This window comes from Magnolia sinica, chromosome 1 (assembly GCF_029962835.1).
Source record: "Magnolia sinica isolate HGM2019 chromosome 1, MsV1, whole genome shotgun sequence".
Lineage (NCBI taxonomy): Eukaryota > Viridiplantae > Streptophyta > Magnoliopsida > Magnoliales > Magnoliaceae > Magnolia > Magnolia sinica.
In genome coordinates, this window is record NC_080573.1 from 134266953 (window position 1) to 134289314 (window position 22362).

Below are 22362 nucleotides of genomic sequence, written 5' to 3' on the forward strand. Positions count from 1 at the left end.
AATCATATGAAGGGCTTGGATCATTTAAAAGGGGCCCAATCATATAAAGGGTTCTTATGATTGAAAATCATTCAACATGCCCAAAGGCAACCAAATGTAGAAGGAAAAACCGAAACACTGGCAATATGGTCTACAAGAGGAAAAGCAAGCAAAATGCTACTAATATAATCTTAATTGTCGACATCATATTTTTATTATTAGAGGCAGATTAAAAACCTATAATTAAATGAATTCTAAGTCATGTTGAAACTAACCTTTCTGAGCAGTCAGTCAGTCAGTCTATGGTAAAACACATCCAGCATAAGAGTACCATCTGTTTGCCGCAAAGGTCTAACATTGAACCAAAAAATAAAAAGAAAACATGCAATAAGTGAATGAACCACTAAACATTGGTTTCAACACAACAACATATATATATATATATATATTAAAAAAAACTAGCATGGCATATGGCAGCTAAAGCAAGCAAAATGTGGCAGAGAAGACAGATGTTTGGAAGGACCATCGAGTCTTTACGAAGGTTGTCTGTAGCAAGTCTAGCTGATACTTATATTACTAGGAGTAGAAGAAAACCTGTAATTTAGTGAATTCTAAATCACAGTGAAACCGGTTTTCTGAATAGTCAATCCATGGCGTTATACATCCAACGCAGGAGTACAACTTGTTTTTTGTAAAGATCTCATGGGACCATGTAAGATTTCCCAATCCATTTTTATTTTATTTTTTTGGTGCAATATGGCCGATTGTCTTCCTGGGAATAGTCCCTTGACAAATTAAACTGAGAACCCATCCATTTGTTCCGTATTTTTTTCCTTTTTTAACTAGTAAATCGTAATACTCAAGACGCTTGCTCTAATTTCCCTAGTGCTTGTAGGTAATTTTTGGGATGTCAACTGCTGAAAGTAATCACGTGAGGGAATTCCAAAAACACTTCAACAAACTCTTCATGCCCTCTTGCTAGGACAGTGTTTATTAGAAGCTTTAGTATTCAAGGATATAAATACTCCAACAACATAAAAAAAAATATAAGGCTTAGATGATGATGATGATGATGATGATGAACGTCAAAAATATAAATAATACAAAAATGTTGGGAGTTAAATGCAAAAGTATTTACTCTCACTACTCCATCTAGTTCCATTATTTTTCCAGGAAGATCATATCATATTTGGTTTTAAAAGCACCTTGAGACCATTTTCAGTATTTTCATGGTTGTCTAAGCTAGTTTCCTTACCTGTGTTCGATTTGGGACATTTGTTATTTTCATGATTTTATATAAAGAGAAATGCCCCAACCCTCTCAAAGCACTATAAGTAACAGTGCTCCTGGTTGCATCTTAGACAGTCCAATCGATTAATCTGGACTGTCCATTAAGTCCAGATAATATTTCTAAGGCTACATGCAAAAATTGCACTGAGCCGATTATCCAATCCATCCTTGATTTGGTTATCTTCTATTTTTCAAGCCATGGGCAGGATGGCTACTACTATTGCCTAACAAAAGTGATTCTTTAGAATCACAAGCAATCTATGATGGTCTCTAACAAATAGATGGATCAAATTGCTGACTAGACCTATTTGTGTAAATGATTTTGACCGCCAATATTAAAGAGCATTGATCGAAAGGTTAATATTTGTCAGATTGGTGTGATGCCCTTCATAGTTGCCCATTAAAATGTGCATTGGACCTAGTGAACCTTCTAGATAGATGAATCATACAGTCCAAATGTCCCAATGCAACTAGGAGCGCTATGACTTATAGTGCTCTGAAACTCCTGCAGAGGGCTACTACCTTGGGAATCTCCATTATTTTTACTGAAACAGAGCGCTATAACTCATAGTGCTCTGAAACCCTTGCAGAGGGCTACTACCTTGGGAATCTCCATTATTTTTACTGAAGCAGAGGATGAAGAATGTTATGGAAGTCAGGAATGAAGACTGGCACTCCTCGAGGGGATGAGCGGATGCAAAGTCATCTTAGTATCTATAGTAAGATGAACAATTTATGCAGATCATGCTTCATCTAGAGCAAATTCACCAATGATCTTCAATGTAGCTGGTGAGGCTCAGCATCACAGCAAAATCAACATTTCTGATCTCATGGTATTCTTTGGACTTCTTTATTGGGAAGAGGGACTCAAAACCAATGACAGGCACAAAAGATCCCTAGGTTGGGAGTTGGAGCCAATTGAAAAACAAAAATCTTGCGAAGGGAAAAACAGGGTTTGGAATGGCAATCCTACTCTCTATCAGAACTATGTGACAAGAAAGGATCTGGCTACAGAAACCAAATGAAAACTCTTGCTGCTCGTTGCGGCGATGCTACATATAGTTAAAACTTGTTCAATAAATCCATTGAAACAAAGAACTATCAAAATAACATGTCTAGATTGACTCAAGCTCTCTAAATAACCCCACCTTTCTGTCTTTGAGCTCCACTTTGATTCAAAAACCTAATTGAACTTTGCTTTGCACTTTTTGCTTCTTTGAGTCATTTGGTTTCTGTAGCCAGATCCTCTCTTGTCACATAGTTCTGATAGAGAGTAGGATTGCCATTCCAAACCCTGTTTTCCCCTTTGCAAGCAGAACCCAATCCATGGTTCCATCATTGTGAGGATCGGTCCCATCCTTCAGTCATGCGAGTCCACATACTATCTTACTTTGGTAGCATGAGGGTTATCATCCTTTCCCCAAGCAGATAATACCATGACAAATTGGCTGGACCTGTAGTTGGTTTGGGCTTGGATTTTGAACCGAGGTTACCCGGATAACAGGTTACTCTAGTACATGGTAAGAGAACGGGTGCATAGTACACTACTTCCTCAAATATGTGGTAGGAACATGTGGGTTGCTCTTACACATACACTAGGTGTTACAGTATAATTTAATATACAAATTGATAGTGTAATTTATATATGAAATTATGAATATTGTTTTTCTTCATCTCACATGCATAATATCATATAGATATATATGCATGCTGTTGGATAAATCAAAGCACAAACCTCTATGTTCTGAATATAATTGACATTACAAGTTAATCTACACCAGGAATATAGAACCATAACTTCATTTTGGTAAAAATAGCAATCAGGATATCCAAGAAAAAAAACATAATCCAGATCACAAACATGGAATGGAAAATGTAGGGGGTTGGCGATTTAGGTGACATTTTTGAATTGGTCGGACTAGACCTAATAAAGAATTTTACTCCTCTCAGCAGGAGCCCAGACCATTGACAACCTAAGCATAACCAAACAAATGCGTGTATAGAGAACTGCTCGCATCCAAGCTGGCTTCGCACTGAAATCCCGACGATGTAATCGTTTCGGTCTGCCTAAACCAATATGCAATTCACTTAAAAAATAAAAGTTGTCTATAAAAATACCTCTTTTGCAGCCAAACGGGCCTTCTCTCTAGAAATCTCTTCAGGCTCCCCTTGCAGTTCTGGCACTGAAAAGAGATATGCATGATAAAGATATATGTTTGAAATCAGTCAAGTGAGACACCTACAAAAGTGAAGGAAAGAGATTTAAGGAAAATCGAGATGCTACTTCACAAAAGTTCCTAGGAATCTTATAGTAGTTTGGACAGTTCCTCGATTTTTAATAACCAAGAACCCTGAAGTAGAGCGATGAATTGAAAGGGGTCATGTTAAGCAATAGATCTAGATAAGGTTCCCCTGACAATAATGACATTGAAACAACATACTAGTGTGTGATAGTGCAAAGGAAAGGGCAGAAAAGAGAGAAAAAAAAATGGCGAGCAATGGGTAGGTAAACAACTTCAATAAAGAGCAGATGTTGGTTCTAGGTGTCTAGCTGCATAAATTGCCAAAGATGGAATTGCTTAAGATTCCACAGCGAACTTCTCTTCCCTTCTGTCATTCACCTGAAAGTTGAACTCTTTCCCAAGGCCTTACACTCTCTGTGGAATTGACTGATTTGAAAATAAGACCAATATTTGCCACTAAGCTAACCGTCATTGCACCAACCCCAAAAGCTTCTCTGGTATCTAACTACAAGCCCCTTAATCTTTGTAGTTCTCACAGTGTTAAGGCTATAGTATAGTGTGCTCCCCATCTTGCTGATCAAACAATACACTCTTTTCAAAAGAAACCAGGAGTTTACTAACCTGTTTTTCCCCATGAAGTAGTTATCACCATAGTTTTAAAAAGCAGTGTTACAACGCCATAACAGCCAACTGGCTTTACATTATAAAATGCAATGAAAACGTACGTCCGATGGGAAATAATGGTCATTTTTACCAAAAACCAGTGTCATAATCAATAATGTAATGCTGTTATGGTCTAAAAAAACAGCTACATGAAGGCCGTTATTCTATCATAGAATGTGTGTTCCTGAGAAAATAATGACCGCCATTTAATAGCCATTTTTCGTTACATATCACAATGTAGAGTGTCCTGTTACCATTATAATTTTTTTATTTAATGAGTGTTTTTCATTATGCAACACAACTTAGCGAGACTGTTGCGGTTATTCTTAAAAAAGGGTTATCACCAGCTCATAATTTGAAGGCCACATTTTGTGGTGAATACTAATATCAAAATGGCATACAACATCGGTAGGGTTTTCTATTCGAGAAGTTCGACTTGAGGAAAGATTGGCAGCAGAGAAGTCAGACCTTTGATGGTTATATCTTCCGAAACCCCACCACCTACAGGGAGTGCTCAGCTCCTTCAACAAGGCCTGTCTCTCTCCCCTTTCATCATCAATTCCTCCTTGGATTTCTCCTTTTTCTTTTTTTTTTTCCTTTCTTCTGTTTTCTTTATTTTCAAAATGTCGAGAGAATATGTTCAATATTTGCCAAAAGAGTAACTTGGGTTGGGAAGAATCAGTACAAAATCGAAAAGTAAAAGGAAATGTTTCAAAGTATTCATGAAGAGAAAATCTGCCCTAAAATCGCGCTCCAACGTTCCGTTTGGGTCCGACTTGAAATCCATGCAATTGCAATTTGCAGCCGACACCCTACTTAAAACAATTTTTCATACACATTACATTAACTCAGTGATTATAATCAGTTACATCGGAGTAAAGGACGTCTTTAAAGGTAAATCTACTAGAAGGTGGACAATTATTTCTAAGTACACACTTCTTAGGCATTCAATTTCATGAACTTTGAAGATTGTTGCTTCCCAGCTCCCACAAATGAACTCCCTCTTCCTTTGCGCACAACTGAGGTCAACAGCCCCATTCACATAGATGGAACTAATACCAAGCCTTCTTTCCTCAAATAACAACATAATGCTAAATTTATATGCCTTTGCAAAGAAAGGAAAAAAAAAAATCTAGGCCTTTGTTTATCCAACAGAGAACAAAATTGCCTCTACTTAATCAGGGACACCATAATTCTGGGGACCTGCTCTACTAATTTCCAATGCTGGCTTCTTTTTCCTTTGTAGAAAACGAAGGGAAAAAAGAAAAAACCATAGATACCACTCAAAAACTAAGAAGTAAGAAGCTAATTATTCATCAATATAATGAATTTCCACTCAATGAACATGTTCCAGAGCAGCATTTTTCCATAGGATGTAGAATTAGCAGATGTGACAAAATCCATCTCAGAAAACCCTAGCACATTTTCTAATATAGCTTAGGGTGATGCTTGCAGAAACTTCTCTGCAAGAAAAATAGTACAACCAGAATCTAACAGAGCAAAAAGAATGAATGTTGAACATCAAACATCAGAGAAAGACCTGAGTAGAAACCTACCGTTGCAAGCTGTTCAGCCATAGCTTGGTTCACTTACTCAAAACTGTAGTTTCTTGTCTCATACTCCCTGGGAGGAAAAATCATTAATCAACATGAGATTCCTCAAAGCCACTCAAATCCCACAATAGAAAATAGCAGATTCCAAGTAAAGAATATAAACCACTATATTCAAGAATAACATTAGCCTTTGCTATTATTACCTTAATTGAATTTTCATCTCTTGGGTTGTACAGCCCAAGTACATCTAGTTATAAGAACATCAATATGATGCAGGAAAAAGCACTATTACTGAAATGCCTAATGCAATACCTGACCGAAATCACGTATCAATTTGAGATATTGACGAGATTCCTCAGAATCTCAAAAAGGAACCAGGATACCATTTTTGCAGACAGATAACAGAGAATATAACACCACGGGGCATTATAATGATAGTCTAGGGACATTCTTAAGAACAGATCAGAGTTCATGGCATTATAGTTATCAAACAAGTCATGTTGTTTTGGATGCAAACAACGAAGAAGATATGTTCTTTTGAAGATGGTGGTGATATATAAGTCGTGGGAATTGAATTCCCCTTTTGCAATTTCTTCATCTTGTATTCTCTTAGCTTAAATTTTTCTTACCTTCAACAAAATTAGTTATTTGCAAAGAATAAAGGTTCTAAGAATACATTTTGCTTTTCATGTTGACCATATTAGCCAATGAAAACAGGAGCAGATTTTCTTGTGAAGGAGGTGATACATAAGTCGTGGGAATTGAATTCCCCTTTTGTAATTGCTCCATCTTGTATTCTCTTATCTTAAAATTTTCTTTCCTTCAACAAAATCCGTTATTTTGCAAAGAATAAAGGTTTCTAGGAATGCATTTTGCTTTTCATGTTGACAACATTAGCCAATGAAAGCAGGAGCATATGCATGGTGCTCAAAGAACCAATCCAGCTGCCCAACTAAAAATCCTTCAAACAATTACCAGCATAAATAAATAAATTCCAAACAAAACCAAACTATAAAAGGGGGGTGGGAATACCTGTTGCCAACAAAATGACCGAAAAAACCCAATAGCTCCAAACCACTACCAAAATGGACATACAAGCTCTGAATTAGACCAATAAAATTTAACAAAATAATAATAAATCAAAATCAAAAGCTCTGAAGTAGATTACAAAACCAAAATGGAGGAAAATCTTAGCCAATTTCTATAAATCTTTTGAGGCGAGATCCATTTAGTAAATGTTGTCGACCTTATAACCCATAAGAAGGGCAAAATAAGTGAATCAATCTGGACTGATCAATTCATAGGCAACCTTATGGTGAGGGTCTGTTTCTTGAAAAACGCACCAAATGGGTATTTTTGACCATTCAATCCATAAACAAATTTCAGGAGCATCTGTAAATTTATTGAGCATTCAAAAAAGATGATGTGTAAGACAGTATGCCAAATGGAGTAACTTTTGGGCAATAGCCTTCACTATGGAGATGGGCATGGTGCCAAAAATCAGGACCGTACACCTCAAAATGGACGCACATGTACATTAGACTGACTGTTGGACTGACCAATTCATAGTCCACCCTATGGATAGTCCATTTCTCGAAAATGCAGCAAATGGGTGTTTCTAACCATATACTCCATAAACAATTTTCATGACAATTTCTCTAGGTTTATTGACCACCCAAAAAAAGCCATGTATAAGGAGAGTATGCCGAATGGTGTAACTTTTGGGCCATAGATGACTTGGTGCCAAAATTATTACCATGCACTCCTCAAAATGGAGACACGCATGCATTAGGCTGTGGAGTGTTCGAATGACCAATTCATAGCCCACTCATGGATGGTCCATTTCTCAAAAAAAAAAAAAAATTCAGCAAATGGGTTTCAGCATTCAATCCATAAACAATTTTGAGGACCATTTCTCTAGATGTTTTGACCATCCAAAAAAGGCCATGTACAGGACAGTATGCCACATTGTGTAACTTTTGAGCCATAGCCCTCACTATGGAGATGACCTGGTGCAAAAAATCAGGACCATACACTCCTAAAAATGGACACAGATGTACATTGGACTATGGACTGTTGGCAAGTATTTTAAAACCATCCATTGTCTTTACAGTTCATACACGGGTACCCAGCCTCATTTTTGCACCAGCTCATCCCCAAGGTGGAGTCCACCTCATGCACAACACTGATCTCCCATGCATGTGCCAGCATGAGGCAGCATGTGAAAGTGAGTTTTGGCAAAATACATATGAGGCTTGCAAACCACATGTAGACCAAAGCCACAATCAAGATCTAAAGGCAGAGGTTTGCTTAGCCCACATGTGTGTGGAAGCCTGCCCCATCCACGCTCATGATCACACATGAGCAAATATGGCACATGTGTATGGCATGTGAGCTTCCCATCAGGTCAAGTGGGCCACATTGTTTGGATCACGTTGCCTAAATATCTGGTTGTTTCACTCAAGTGGGCCACAGAGAAGGGTTAAAACACTCGGTGACTTGACCCGACTCCTTCAGCCCTGAGTCGAGTCACGGCTCATCTGAGTCGGGGATGACTCGGGGGATGCCTCAGGGAATCAAAACGAAATGGGTCTGTCCGAGTCCGAGTCGACTCATGCAAGTTGTATCAGAGTCATCCGAGTCTTCAAGCATGCCACAGTGTTCAAAACCAATGAATGGATAGAAAGAAAATAAAAGAAAAGCTTTAGCCATCCCTTTGTTTGTACATTGCAGCACCCCTCAGGAGTGACATAGCCTGAAGTTTGAGACAGGAGGTCTAATAAGTGTGACCCACTTGATGGAAACCTCGATTCTCACATGCATGCATCAAATTGGCATGTGTCCTGGAGTGCGAGGGCAGGGCCCCACACAAGTGCGTGGATTCATCAAACCTTTCTAGATGCAAGGGAGATTTCATTGATTCTACAACATCATTTGCTATGAAAACGCACACATTTTATTAATTACAAATCACTGGGCCGCGGATGATGAAATGCAGTAGAATGCCATACCTAACGGATGACCTGCAGCCAATACCTCGCCTGATCAAGATGCCCCACACCCTTCGAGGTGAGGGTCAATCCTAGCCGTGAACGATCGTTTCCATTGTCTGCAACCAAAACCAATAATGAAATGGATTGCAATCGAGAAAAAAAAAAATAAGGATTTGATAATCACACGAACGAGAGAAATGGAGAGAATTTCTAGAACCCTAGAAGGAGAGAGAGAGAGAGAGAGAGAGAGAGAGAGAGAGAGAGAGATTATGGATGGAAATGAGAGAGGCGAGACAGACACTGGTGCACTACGCACCTACGGTACCCCTGCATCATTCTTCGAATGGCTGTGACAGAGATGACAAGGGGTTTGAGAGAGAGAGAGAGAGAGAGAGAGAGACAGGGAAGGAGGGAGTTGTTCTCAGAGAGGAAGGACCGACTGGACTCGTATAAAAACCACCGGACCGTTAAAGGGTATCTTGGTCATTTAATAGAAATGGCCAGCTGTTTGACCGTTATACGCACGTGTACATGATTCGTCTTTTTGAATCATCGCTCACGCGTGTTATCGAGGCACGTGCAGGAGATCCATCCCGCTCATACACGTATTTGCTATGATGATACAGGACTTGGACGAAATATCAGATTTGTCTGATTGTCAGGTGCCAGTTGCGTCGGAAGGGAAGGGGTGTTTAACAGAAATAGACAGATCGGATTAGCTTGCTGAGTAAACTCCTTGGGGCCACCATGATATGTGTGCCTTATCCATGCCGTCCATCCGTTTTTTAAGTTCATTTCTAGGCATGAGACCACGATTGAAATGGAAACGGAGTGGCTACTCCGTCTGCCAACCAGCCCGGTGGCGGACGCGGATTGCGTACTACCCCCTTCCCGTCCCTAGCTCCGAACGGGCAGTTCTGAGGACGGGCCCACCGTGATGTATACATCCAAACCGTCTATCTCTTTTCTCAGATTATTTTAAGGCATCAAAATAAAAATAGGCAGATCCACCACTGATGACTCTTACATTTAATGCAACTGACATTTAATGCTTTGTGCATTTTAACGCAACCAAGCTAACTATTTGGTGTGGTCCACTTGATCGTTGGATCTGTCTCAGTTTTGTGTTTATGTCTTAAAATAATATGAGAAAAGGGATTGACGGTTTGGATTTACAGATACATCACGGTGGGACCGGCCACAGAACTGCCCGTTCGGAGCCAGGGACGGGCGGGGGTAGTACGCAATTCGCTTCCCCCTTAGCTGGTGGTCGGTGCTATGTGGGGCCTATCATGATGTATGTGTTTCATCCATTCCGTTCATCTATATTTATAGATCATTTTAGGGCTTGATTCCAAAAGTTAGAGGGATATAAATCTCAGATGGACCACACCACACGAAAATAATAGTGATTGGATATCCACCATTAAAATCCTCCTAAGGCCCATTATACTGTTTATTTGACATCCAATCTGTTGATTAGGTCATACAAACCTAGATGAAAGGAAAAAAAAAAGAGAGAGAGATAAGCTTGATCCAAAACTTTTATAGCCCCCAAAAAGTTTTTAATGGTCGGCGTTCATTCAACATTGTTTCCTGTAATATGGTCCCATTGAGATTGGTATATACCTCATTTTTGGTCTCATAGCATAAAATGATCTAGAAAAATAGATGGACGGCAAGGGAGTAGCCAATCCGTTTCCAATTGAAAGATATCCAAAGCTCATTGGGAATTGAATGCCTACTGTTGAAAAGTTTTTGAGGCCATCGAAGTTCTGGATCAAACTGATATTTGTGTAATAAGATTCATTTATGTTTTTGTGACCTTATGAATAGGTTGGATGACAAATAAACATAAGAGCCCAGAAAAGATTTCAACGATGGACATCATTATCCTACAGTTCGTGTAGTGTGGTTCACTTGAGATTGAATATACTTCAATTTTTCACTCATGCCTGAAAATGAGTTTGAAAATAGGATGTACATATAGGATAAAACACATACAACCCAGTAGGCCCATAGGGTTTACACAATCCACATCCGACGGATATAGACAAATATTGCAAATTGAATCCGGGCTTAGCTGGTATTTTAGCTAGCACTGGACCAATATTGCAAATTGAATTAGGCTTAATATTTTAGCGATCACGGGGATGCTAGGTGGGGCTCACTATGATGCTTTTGAGAAATTTATTATGTCTGTCCATTTTCGAGCTCAATATAATACATGAGAAAAAAAAAATGAAGTGATCCAAAACTCAAGTAGACCACATGAGAGAAAACAATAGGGATGGTTGAAACATTTATAGGGCCATAAAAAGTTCTATATCTAGCTAAGTTTTTGGTGTTTTCACTTCATTCCCGCGCAAATGACCTTATAAACAGCCTGGATTACATATTTATATAAAGGTAAAGTTAGGAAGGTTTCAACTATGGTCATTTCATTTCCTAATTTTTACTCTCGTGTCTCATTTGAGTTTTGGACTTGCATCTAACATGAGCTCGCAAAACAAAAAAAAAAAAAAAATTGAATGAATTTCTCACAAACAACGGGCCCACCTAATCATCCCAACATAAACTTTCTTGGAAAAGCTTTGGCAGGAAGAAGGAAACCTAGGTAGGATCCACCGTCATGTTTTTTAGAAATCTACATGTCTATCTGTTTTGTGAGCTAATTTTAGGACTTGAGAGCAAAAGTTAGTAGGATCCAAGACTCAAGTGGGTCGCACTAAAGCAAAAGGTAAGTAGGGAAATCCCTATTGTTGAAACCTCCCTGGGCCGATAGTGATGTTTGCATGTCATTCATACTGCTCATAACGTCATTTCTATTGGAATGAATTGAGAACACAAATATTAGACTAATTCAAAACTTTTGTGGCCCCACAAATATTTCAACTGTAAACGTTAAATCCTCACATTTTTGGTCCACTTGCGTATTTGATCTGGCTCTTTTTTTACCTCATGCCTTAAAATGAGCTAACATAAAGGATGGATAGAGTGAATTTCTCAAAAACATCACGGTATGTCGTATTTGGATTCCCAACGTAGGAACTTCTAGCCAAATGCTTTCGCAGGAAATTTGTGTCCTCTGTTTGCAGGTGAGGTTCATTCGTTCCCCATCTTTTCCTTATAACCCAAGTGTTCTAGAAAATTCACCTAGATTTTCATATGATGTGGCTTCCACCTCCATACCCACATACGTGGGTTCCATAAAGTGTACGTAATAATTGTATATACTACCAAAACATGGTTATGAATTCATTAAGAGTTCAAAAAACTCATCATATTTCGTTACTACTCGCATTATTATACTATGTAAGGGGCTCATTTACATCAGTGCAATCATCTACCTCGTATCTTGTTGTTTACCATGGAACTTATCTTATTGGATCTCCACTTGTATAGATTGGGTTGCCGACACTGACAACTCATATATTAGGCTCAACCACACTCCCTTCGATATATTATTAACTAATCTTTTAGATAGTCGCTTAGTTAAAGAATTTACCAAATTCTTTTTTGACATCACAAAGTAAATAGATATGACTCCATCATGCAACATATGTTTCACTATGTTGTGTCTAGAACTGAATACAAACCAAGCTAGCTCAATTCAGCCTGATTTAGCTCGGCTTAGTTCGGCTCGAACAGCTTGTTCAAACCAGTTTGAGCCAGAAATCCTAGCTCGTTTCAAAATCGAGCCGAACTTAAGCTATATGCCAACTCGGTTTGGTTTGACTCGAATCTTGGCTTGGTTCAGCCTGATTCCGCTCGTTTCGGCTCTGCCAAGTATGAAAGTAATATATATATATATAACTAACTTATAAGTTTGCAACCCTACCCTAGTCCCAACCGAGCAGGGAGCAGCGAGAGCCCTCCTCTCCTCCTCTTCCTCCCATTTACGCTGCACACCCGACCAAGTGCCCTCCTCTCTTCCTCTTATCCTCTCTCATTCTTTAAATCTCATCTTCCTCTCTTTACCTACACTCGACCGGTAGACCCATACGTTGCCCAGCCCGCACCCAAACCCGACTCCAATTTTCTTTTGCTCTCTCTCTCTCTCTCTCTCTCTCTCTCTCTCTCTCTCTCTCTCTCTCTCTCTCCCCTCTACTATCTCCTTCTCCTCCACAACAACCCGACCCGCATACGACACACCCAACTCACCCACGACCACGACCCGAGGCAAAACTCCACCCCTAAATCTTTAAATACCCACAAATTCCCCAAAAGGCCAAAACGCCAAACTAAAATCCAAAATCCCCCTATAAACCAAGTCAACGACCTATTGAGTCGACGACCTGACCTAGCGAGTCGTCTCGAGTTTGGCTCGATTCGATTATTAAATCAAGCCAAGCTGACCAAGTCAACACATTGATCAAGCCGAGCCAAACTCGAGCCAAGGCCCTTGGTTGAACGAGTTGAGTTGAGTTGGGCAAAGTTCGACTCATGTACAGTTTTAGTTGTTTCTAAGTCTAACATGCCTGCTATTTCTATTATATATTTTACTATTTGCCTTTACTATAGTTGCTTGACCATCATAGTGAATAAATATGACCAATATAGAATTTTGTCACAACGATACATCCATGAAGAAATTTTTACACCACTCAGCTTCTAAACTAGCCCTTTTACAGGCAATAAATTCGAATTTCATAGTTGACCGAATAATACATATCTGTTTAGTAGACTTCCAAGAGACTATTCTTCCACCCAAAGTGAATACATATCCACTATAGTAGGTTTTGTTTCATTTGAATAAGTGATTTAGTTAGTGTTGGATTGTTTATAAGTAGTAGATGTACAAACACACATTTACAACCTATTGTATTGTTTATAGGTAGTAGATTTACAAGTTTCCAAGTGTTATTGCATATAATAGATTCTAGCTCGTTATTTATTACCTCATTCCAAAATGTTACATCTGTAGAGTTAATTGTTTTTGTATAGGTTGTAGCTCATCTTCTATTAAGAAGGTTAAAAAATTATCTCTTATGTTAGTTTTTCTTTTAACTCTAGTGCTTGTTATTGCTTTTATCTCTTATATTACCTACTCGTCAGCACCTTTACTAAGATATGCGACATCTGATCTACTAATTTCCTCTATTACTATAGACTTAGATTCCATAGGAAATATGTTCTTAAGGAATTCTGCATCCCTAGCTTCTATAATGGTATTAGGATTTAGAATATTATCATTTGTCTTTAGAATTAGAAAACTACATGCCACACTATTTTCTGTTTATCCTATAAATACAGAGTCAGTCATTTTAGGGCCTAGCTTCATTTTCTTAGTTTCAGGCAATTTTATTTTAGCATGACACTCAGACATTTTAATAAGATATTCATAATTAAAAATATGATTCTTCTAAAGTTCATATGGTGTTTGCTTAGTAGACATAAAAGGAATCATATTCAGAATTTAACAAACTAACAGAAATTGCTTCTCCCCACATGTTTAAGGGCAAGCCCGAACTATTTAACATAACATTCATCATCTGTTTAAAAGTTCTATTCTTACGATATGCTATTCCATTTTTTTCTTAAGTATAAGGAGTTGTAGTTTCATGCACTATCCCATTCTTTTCACACAATTCTATATATTAAGAAGATTCATACTCTCCTCCTCTGTTTGTTCTAAGTCTTTTAATTTTCATATTCAATTGATTTTCAACTTCATTTTTATACTTAGTGAAAGCCTCTAAAGTTTCATCTTTATTCCTCAACAGAGACTCTAATAAATTTAAAGTAGCCATACACAAAAGTTATGAAATATCTTTTTCCACCTCTAAATATGTGGTTTCTAAAAATCACCTAGGCCACTATATATTAGTTCTAATAGAACAGAAGATCGACTCACTCATTTTAAGGATTTTCTAAATAATTTAGATTTTATACATGTTTCACGTTTATCAAAATCTTCATTCAAAATATTAGGTAATAAGCCTAACATTTTTATTTTCTTTAAAAATATTATATTCACATGACCTAATCTATTATGCAATAGATAAAGAGGTTTTTTTTTATTATTATTACACAAGCACACGCACCCCACACACACGCACGCCGTGGGATTTTACCACTGGTGGGTACTCGAACCCTTGACCCGGTGTTGAAACTCCTGGGAGTTTACCACCCGGGTAAGAGTAAGGACCCAATAGATAAAGAGGTTCAACGATATACATAAAACTAGATATCTTCTTACTATCTTTGGATATATTTATAATGAAGAAATTATCGCTACATTAGTCATTTCTCAAAAAAGTTCCATTCTAATTCATTAAAAGCCTATCTAAATCAAATACTAACTTAACTGGAACCTTATTGATGAGCGAACCAGAGACCAAGTTTCTTCTAATGTCAGGTACATGCAGAATATCATTCAACATTAGAGTCTTCTCGAAAGTGAGCTTTAGAAGAAATTTCGTTTTCTCTACAACAAAAGAAGTTCGAGCATTACTCATGAACATATGTACATCATCTCTTGATGCTTCATAAGAAGTACATATGCTACGATCTTTGCACACATGCCGAGTTGCACATGTGTCTAGTGATCACTCAAAGTTGTTTACAAGAATAACTTCTGACATAACGACTAGTATCATGTCAAACTCATTGCCCAATTCTGCGAGATTAGCCTGAGGCTTACCTTTGATTTTTTATTTTTATTTTTAGCCAGCAAGTTTTAATGTGATGCATGGGCTTTTAACAGTTATACTAATTTTTCTTTTTTCTTAAACTACTTGTTTGTCTTATTTTTTATCCTACATTTGTTAGCATAATGTCTACGCTTTCCACCATTATTACATTCGCCATTTTTCTTCTTATTTTCCTGACTGGTTCACAAGATTTACCTTTGGATCTACCTCATTATCATTTACTTTTTGGTCTATTTTTCTATTGGCCTCCTTTATCCATATGTGTATGATTATACTTTCTAACAAGACATTGTCCAAATATTTTCGAGCTCTTTCGATATAATAACAATTTTGGTTATGCTTAAAAGAGGGAGCGGATAAAGTGAGACCAAGGACTCACCCAGGACGGTCGACCCTTACCGTGGGGCCCACCTTGATGTATGTATTTTGTATCCACACCGTCCATCCATTTCTCCATATCATTTTGTGGCATTATCCCAAAAATGAAGAAGACCTAATTATCGGGTGGACCATATCATATAAAATAGTGGCGATTAACCATTAATATTGGATGAAAAATAAACACTATTGAAACATTAAGTTGCGCCCTAAGAAGTTTTTAATGTTAGGGCATTCAATCACCAATGTTTCCTAGAGTATGGTCCACCTAAGATTTGAATCTTCTTCATTTTTTGGATAATGCCCTAAAATGATTTAGAAAAACAGATGGACAACGTGAATATAAAATACATATATATCAAGGTGGGCCCTATAGTAAAGGCAGCACCGCGCGCAGTCTTGAGTGAGTCCTTGGCCTCACCTTATCTGCTTCCCTTAAAAAAGACAAGAAATAAAATAATAGTTATTTTCATTTCTATACAAACTTACCCGTGCGTAAAAATTTTGAACTTCGTTTTTAAAAACTAGTGTGGGAACTTCTTTTTAAAAACTAGTGTGGAATAATTTTGAACTTCTGTTAAAAAAATAGCATGTTGTTTTAAAAGTGAAAGTAAATATATAGAGTTCGGTCAATCACCATATGCTAATTTAACAACTAAAATATGAATTTTCTGTTTTATTTTGGGTTATGATCCATTTAAAGTGGGTCGGTTTAATATGTTTGATTTATGATCCATCAAAAGTGGGACTGACCATTTGAACAGTTTAAATTTGATTTTTATATATTTCTCGTGTAGTTGTGGATTAAGGGGGGCAAGGGGCCTGGCGGCTAGACAAACCCTCCTCAGCTTTGGATCAAGCTTGAATCTATTAGCTTTGTCCATGTGCTAGCTAGGCTTAGGCCTACCATACATAGCCTAATCATTTTTGTCTGCCTAAAACAACTTGTCTTGGCCTGACTTCATATGAACGTCTTATGTCCTATGAGCCATTCTAATTCTCAATTAAGCAACCTATTCATCTTGAATATAAGCCATTAATTTCATTCTTTTTAAGTTTTTTTTTTTTTACATGTGTGGCCCACTTAACTAATGGAGAGATTATGAACATTCGTGTGGGAATATAGAGATTTTATAAATTTTTGGACCAAGCGTGGTTGGGCTCAAGTCCAATCACTTTCATATTGGGTTTGGGCTTAGGCCTGCTGTTGTAGACCCCTGCCAGAAATGGGCTGATCTCAAGCACAGGGCCTTACGTGTCAGGCCAAGCTGGGTCCAGTCCAAACCAATAAAAGAACAAGGGTGCATTACCATCACAAAGCACCTCTACAATAGCTTGAAATTCCGAGAACTTGACCCGACTCAACTCGATGTTTATACAGGTCTGGTTGACTCGAAGACTTCGACCCAATTCAACTCGTTATTATAATAGTATAAAAATAAAAATATGAGTAAATAATTTTAACATATTTAAGTTACTATAAGCACCAATTTTAGACAGTTTCCTAGTGACTCAGTGACTCGACAAGTCATCTCATGTTGGGATCCAGTCAGACTCAGGACTAAGTTTCCTACAGACGGCTCCAAATCTTACTGAGTTGACCCAGCGAGTTTTAGAACTGTGACCTCTACCTGTAGCTAGACGTGTTATCTAGCATACGTGTATCACATGTGAGCTGTGTATTAGATGGGACATTTCCAAACTTTCAACTTTGAAGATGGATGGACGTGAGAGCCACTAAGAAGACGTGCAAGCATGTGGGATCCGAACACAATCCAAAATAGATAGGCTTTACAATATCTTAGTTGAGAAATAAGAAGGCTCCTTTAATTAAATGATGAAATGTGATGGAATCTTAATATAATCTGGGGAGGTTTGTGTTTGGGGTGATTGAAATAGGATGGCACCTTCAATGCACTCCAGGTTTTTGATGCATGGGAAGTCTATGGAAGCATACACTGGTGTGATCCCTTACATCTATGGTGCAATTGTCGGGCTATGCCGCCGGCGTGGATACCAGAGGGTTCGATTAAATCCCTTTGGTTTTGGCAATCGGAAATTTCGAATTGCTGCTCTTGCTGTCATATTCTCAGGCCGGCGGAGGGGAGAGTTCTAGGCCAGATGAGTAAGGTTGTTTTAGCATCATGCTGCGGTTTTAGCGTTTGGCTGGAGTGGGAATAAGTGCTGTGCCGCGGCTTGGGCGTGATTTTTCTTATGCTTGCTTTGTGTTTTGTTTGGATTTTACATTAATTTCAAGGTCTACCTGAATAATGTCCTGATTAATGGGCCATGGGTTGGTATCTAGATTCCTTATGCTTTGTCTTGTGTACATGGTTTAACAAATGGTTCTTTCATATATGAGAAGGTTTCAAGTCTATAACTTGCTAAGTTCATGTGTTATACAGCCTTTCCAAAAGGTTGTATAACACATGAACATAGCAAGGTTCCGCCCCACAGTAAGGATTGTCTTTGCAAAAACCAACATCATCCACTCATTAAGCGGGCCACACCATAGAAAATAATCTTTAACCATCGGTAAATAAGAAAATATAAGTATGTATGAGTGGATGTGGATGATTTTTGCACAAGGTAATTCAACTGGTTGAGCCAAATATCTAATTAGAGTAGGATATCACACACATGAAAGGCTGAGATTAATTTGCAGGGTTGACCATAAATTATTGGCCGAACCATTGGAGTTGTGACCTTCTATTTTTATATTAGCTAATGTAGTTTCTCACATTTATAAATAACGAACTATGATTTTTAAATACTATGTTTGTTGGCATGTAAATACATGGTTAAAAAGAAATGTATGAACAAACCATGTTCAATGAAAGAAAGATCAAAGATCCGATGGCTAGAATTTTCTAATTTGGGAGATTTTGGGAGAATGGTCCAATATAATTGGGATGTTTACAAAGTGGTTTGTATAGACCAATCATGCACTGCACACTTACAAACTAGGTTCCAAACAGAGAATTTTAGGCTGTAATGTTAAGCATCTTCCCATACGATCGCACGCACGCGGCATACATTAGCTCAATAAGTGGAAACTACTGGCAATAAGTCATAGTATGAAAATTAGAATTGGTTGGACAATTCTAACTTCCAATTCATAGGTAGTAGTTTGTTAAAATGGGACCAATGAATATTTTCATTTTAAATTATTGAAGGGTTGTCCACCAATCAAATAAGTGTAATTTTTGGGTCATCATAAATCTATCTATGCTTGTGGCACGCATGTCAAAGACCCATACCATTCATCATGTAGGGGCATACTGTACACATGGCACACTTATCAAATGAGCTGGACATGCAAGGTGAATTTGGATTGTTGTTGACTTTTAACATTAGATATGGCCACATTATAAAAATGGTATATACCAAAAATCAACAGCCCAATGTTTTGGCTGCCAATGATGAATGGCCCGGCTCAGCCCATTTGCTTGATCCAATCATTAAGTGGGCCACACTATTATGGCTTATAAACACTTGTTAATTGTTCTCTATCAATGTACATGTGTAGTTTAAATACAATCATTGATTCCAGGATTATGTTTCTGTGATCCAAACTGTTTATACATACAATTTTTGGGGATGAAGGATATCGCAAAATAATAATAATAATAATAATAATAATAATAATTAAAAAATCTAAAATTAGGCATATTAAAAATATTTAACTAACTATTCACCTGATAGGGTTGGCCCCATGAACAACCCAACCCGTTAGCGCAAGGGCCAAGACAAAGGTATTTTCAGTTTTTGAGGACTAAGGCTTAAGGCCCAACCCTAGCTCGGTGTTAGCTAGACTAGGTCCAACAATTAGTGGGTTACTTGTTGGAAGATTTTAGTTGCAGAATATTTGGCTTTTTTACTGGTTAGAATGTGAACCATTGCTGTTGGTTTCTTAGGCCACCTATTCAAAGGTTAGGATTTTTCCATATATGAGATTCTTGGGGCACGGACCATCCAAAATGAAGCCCATGGGATTCACTTGTACAACGCTGTGATACTTTATAGAAGCATTCGCTCCGAAGCCCACCATACCAACAGCCCAGATCACCACATGTTTCCACATGTACTGCTTTTGGAAGCTGCACCCTACGTTTTACCTAGTGAAGTAGAGGTAAGGCCATCTATGCTTAGATGGGTATTCTCTAAAAAATGATTTGGATATTCACAGTTAACTTAGAAGCAATCCTAGATCCATTCTTCCATAGTATTTACATCAAAACAGTATTATTTTTTCTTTTCCCAAATCACAGTGAGAAAGTCATTTCCAAAAGTCCAGTTTCTTTTCCGAGTGATCTATTTTCCCCTTGCGTTTGGATGCACAAGTGCATTAAATTAAGAAGATTCAGTTAAAAAAAGGTTGAAATAACTCAATGAATGTTTTTTTTTTTTCAAAATCTTCTACGATTAGGACAGTCCAACCACGTCAAGAAATGAGGAGAAAAGTACTCATGAGACTGCAAATCACCTTTGGTGGTTCGATCTTCCATCAACTCCACGATTAGAATTTTTCTTGTTATTTTGTAGTAGATTTCAATGGGGTTTCTACTTCCTTTTTATAGACTCCGATTCACTATTCTAATAATCGGATCTTCACTACCTCAAACAGAAATGGTCCCAAGCTTTCCAAATGCTAGCCTACCTGTTTGATTTTTCAAATTGCATCTAAATGCAGTGGGAAATAGTAATTATTACTATTTCACCTGTTTGATAATGCACCTGCATTTTTGTCTCAAAAACCGAGTAAAAAAGACTGGTTTAAATTTCTAGGCCCCACCATGATATATATATATATATAGAGTCCCGGTCTCCTGCGCACCGTGCCGCATCGACCTTAAATGAGAGCTCCTTCTTCCGTCGTTAGATCCCCTCATCGACCGGGATTTAACAGCCATGCGCAAGAGAGAGTCTCCCGAAGGAGGACTCGCGCGGCACTTTTTTCGGCGAGAATTTTTTTTGCGGTTTGGCTGGTGACGCTGCCATCAGCTGTGGTTGGTACTATGTGGACCCATGATGTATTTGTTTTATCCATGCCGTCCATCCATTTTGAAAGATAATTTTGTGATATTATCCCAAAAATTAGATATATATAAATCACATGTGGACCACACCATGCGAAAACAGTTTTGATTGAATTTCCGTCATTAAAAACCTCCCAGGATGACGCGGTTTGGCTGGGGACGCTGCCATCAGCCGTGGTTAGTGCTATGTGGACCCATGATGTATATGTTTTATCCATGCCGTCCATCCATTTTGAAAGATAATTTTATGATATTATTCCAAAAATTAGGTATATCTAAATCACATGTAGAACATACCATGGGAAAACAGTTTTGATTCAATTTCCGTCGTTAAAAACCTCCTAGGGTGATGCGGTTTGGCTGGTGACGCTGCCATCAGCTGTGGTCGGTGCTCTGTGGACCCCATGATGTATAAGTTATCCACGCCGTCCATCCATTTTAAAAGATAATTTTATGACATTGTCCCAAAAATTAGGTATATCTAAATCACTAGTGGACCACACCATGGGAAAACAGTTTTGATTGAATTTTCGCCATTAAAAACCTCTTAGGGCCCACTATAATGGCTATTTGACATCTAACCTGTTGATGATGTCATAAAAACTTGGATGAAGGGAAATAATATATATCAGCTTGATCTAAAACTTTGTGGCCCCCAAGAAGTTTTTAAAGGTGGGCGTTCAATTAACACTGTGCGGTCCACTTGAGATTTGGATCAACCTCATTTTTAGGCTCATACCAGAAAATGATCTGAAAGAATGGGTGGACGGCATGGATAAAACACTAACATCACGATGGGCCCCACAAAGCCCTACCGTCCGGGCGGGGTTAGGACGCAATCCGCCTCCGGAAAGGATGCGTGCTGGGGATGGGAATCTGACAGGCGGACGCGGATTTCCTGCGAAAGCCTTTCTTAGTAAGTTCCTGCGCTGGGAACATAGGTGGGCCCACCGTCATGTTGTTCAGGAATCCACTCCGTTCATCCGTTTTCTGAGATAATTTCAGGAGATTAGACCAAAATTGAACACGATCCAAGACTCAAGTGGGCCGTACTAAAGGAAAATGTATTTAGGGAAATTCCTACTGTTGAAACCTACCTGGGTTAAACATTGATGTTTACATGCCATCCATACCGTTAATAACGTCATTCCTACTGGGATGAACTGAAAACACAAATATTAGCATGATTCAAAACTTATGTCGCCCCACGAATATTTCAACTGTGGATGTTCACTTATCAAGTTTTCGGCCCATTTGAGCATTGTATACGGTTCATTTTTGGTCTCATGTCCTAAAATGAACTCACAAAACTGATGGACGGTGAGGATTTCTCACAAACATCCCAGTGGCCCAACTGCGTTCCCAGCGCAGGAACTTCCAACGGTAGGCTTTCGCAGGAAATCTGCGTCCCTGACAGGCTGGCTACTGAAGTGACGTCACCTACTTTTGTGGGCCCACCATGTTGTATGTGTTGTATCAACACCGTCCATACATTTGGAGAGATCATTTTAGAGCATGGCCCAAAGAACGAGGCAGATCCAAGGCTGGGGTGGACCCCACCACAGAAA

The 22362-nt window shown here is 38.3% G+C and overlaps 1 long non-coding RNA gene across 3 annotated transcripts; it reads right to left on the reverse strand.

Annotated features, from left to right (window-relative positions):
* Positions 1–253: 253 nt before the first annotated feature.
* LOC131218727 (uncharacterized) lies at positions 254–9132 on the reverse strand. Of its 3 annotated transcripts, none has more exons than XR_009157835.1 (6): positions 9038–9132; positions 8740–8837; positions 6761–6805; positions 5732–5798; positions 3388–3452; positions 254–313 (listed from the first exon to the last, which is right to left on the reverse strand). It is a non-coding gene; the product is annotated as an uncharacterized LOC131218727 (long non-coding RNA). The 3 variants fall into 3 exon arrangements; XR_009157842.1 differs by having other exon boundaries at positions 254–330; XR_009157841.1 differs by having other exon boundaries at positions 9021–9106.
* Positions 9133–22362: the final 13230 nt, after the last annotated feature.